Source organism: Hipposideros armiger, unplaced genomic scaffold (genome assembly GCF_001890085.2).
Source record: "Hipposideros armiger isolate ML-2016 unplaced genomic scaffold, ASM189008v1 scaffold_902, whole genome shotgun sequence".
In the NCBI taxonomy this organism is placed as follows: Eukaryota; Metazoa; Chordata; class Mammalia; order Chiroptera; family Hipposideridae; genus Hipposideros; species Hipposideros armiger.
This window is the reverse complement of record NW_017732252.1, coordinates 646,157-648,678: the sequence shown is the minus strand read 5'-3', so window position 1 is coordinate 648,678 and position 2,522 is coordinate 646,157.

The following is a 2,522-nucleotide window of genomic DNA, read 5'->3' as shown; positions in this document are numbered from 1 at the left end:
AGAACTGTAACAGCATTCTATATTAGTGTTTCTATTATAAAAACTTTTTAAAGCTTTTTATACACATAAAAATCTTGTGCTCTTTCTGTAGTTTACATTTTGAAAGTGGGTTGTTTTTCCTAAACAGAAAATCTCATGTTGAATATGTGTTTACATCCTCTTGCCTCTCAAGGTCTGTAACCTTTTTATGCATCACCCCATGACTGAGAATCAGTGACGGGTCTGTGTGGTATCCCTCAAATCATTCTATCTTTCCTTTCTTCACCCACCCCCATATCTCTCCTGAGTTACAATTACCAACTGTCTAATAAAGATAGTTCCATTTTTCTCCCCAGGACCTTCAACCTAAAGCACAGTAAAACTCCCATTGCCGTAACCAAACCTGATCCACCTTTGTGTTTTCCATTTTGGCTAAAGGTATCACAATTCACCCTTGTCTATGCCTTTCAGATACCTATTTGCAAAAACAGTGTTCATGGCGCTAACTTCTCTGAACTACAAAATAAAAAAAACCGGTAGTGACGAGGACCTATTTTGGCCAGGAGTTAAGGAATGCAAGGTAGCACAAGATTAAATCCTCTTCCTTCTTGAGAAGGTTACAAGCAGAAACAAACCTAAACCATTTTTTTGTGGTGTTTTTTTTGTGTGTGAAGCGTTTTCCCATTCACAGAATTTTACAGATGAAAAACTGAGACTCAAAGGGATTAGGTAATTTAACCAAAGTCTTACAAGCTGGTAAATGGCCAGTCCAGACCAAAAACCTAGACTTGAGATTTCAAATTCCACTCTATTATTGTTGAAATAAACTTTTACACAATAAAACGAAAACAGGTCTGTGCAAAGAGATCAACGGAGAGGAACAGTCGAGTACCAAAGGGCACAAGGCGACCAGAACGCGCTCTAGGCGGAGGGCCTTCACGCTCGACCCTCGCTCCAACGCCTCTCGGCCGCTCTCNTTTTTTTTCTGTATGTCTTATATTTGTTTCATTTTACCCGTTATTACTGTCTTCTTTTAAATAGAATTTTCTCATATACCATTTTAATTCCCTTGTTTCTTGTTATATTTTTGAGTTATTTTCTTAGTTGTTGCCTGGGAGAATGCATAGTATCACCACTGTAAACTCCAGCATATGTTCAACACCTCAAAAAGAAACCTAACACCCATTAAGCAGTCATTCCCCATTTCCCCTAACCTCTGGCAACACAACGCTGAGAATACTCCAGAAGTCACCGAATTGTACACTTCAAAATGGTTAAAATGGTGAATTTAACATTATGTAAATTTCACCTCAATTTTTTAAAAAACTACATGTTATTTCAAAATGCATTTGCTGGTGGAGAGAAGACTGCATTGCTGTCCATGATGAAAAAGAGGAGTAGTGACTGAAAAAGATTCTATGTAGCAATATGCATTTCTCATCTGAAAAGAGAAACTAGGGGTTGACTAGATCAAGACTAATTAAGGATCCCAGAAAAAATGGCAATGGAAACAACAAAAATTATAAAAAAAATGTAAAGACAATAAATAAATTAATTAGATTCCTTTGAGTCAAATGCTGAGCCACCTCACTGATAGTGTCAAATTTAAGAATCTAGATTAGAGGTCTTGCTTTCTTCATTCTACCAAGACTGATTGTCTGTTCTTACACCTAATAGAAAAGATAAATACCTTGGTATTATCTACTAAAGACTAATTTTTTAAAAAGCACATGATATTTTCATAAAATTCAATGGGAACAATAAAGCATATTTTGTTTCTTCTCTGCCATTTTGCTTAGGCGCAAATCTTCAATAAGAACGTCAAAAATGTATAAACTTACTCATCAAATTATACAAACTTCCCAACCTATCTCATTATATAATACCCCTGGATGATCAAAAATCAAGATCAAAATATATGCAATGACTCTGCTATGTGGGGATAAATACAACTCTAGTAAAGAAAGAAATTTCAAAGATTGAAAGAAGCCACCTTGAGTGGATAATGGGAGAAGTCACATGAATTGTAATGAACACTAGAATAAGCATTTTACAGCAAAAAATGATAGTAATCCAACAGTGAAAATAATAACGTAAGCTTTATTTAATCTACATGCCAGGAGCTAAGCAAGATATTTCATCTCTCCCAATAAATTTCCCCTAAAATTTATTGTATGGTATTAAGCTTTACATAATGCCTCTTAAAAAGGCAACATTTATACTCTACTTGATGTGTATTATCACCTCATGGTACAATCCCATTAGAGAAAAATTTAGCAACTTATTGTAAAATTAAAGATGTAGTATTCTAAAACTAAAAACAAAACAATAAAACTACATGAAACTTGAGTTCACACCCAGTAAGTGACTGGGATGTGTAACAACTGGTCCGCTCACATATTGCTGGAAGGTAGGGTTAAAAACTTCAGTAGTTGGGACGATATGGATGGGCTTAAGAGACTATTATGTTAAGTGAAATAAGTCAGTCGGAGAAAGACAAATACCATATGATTTCACTTATATGTGGACTCTAAAAACTGAAT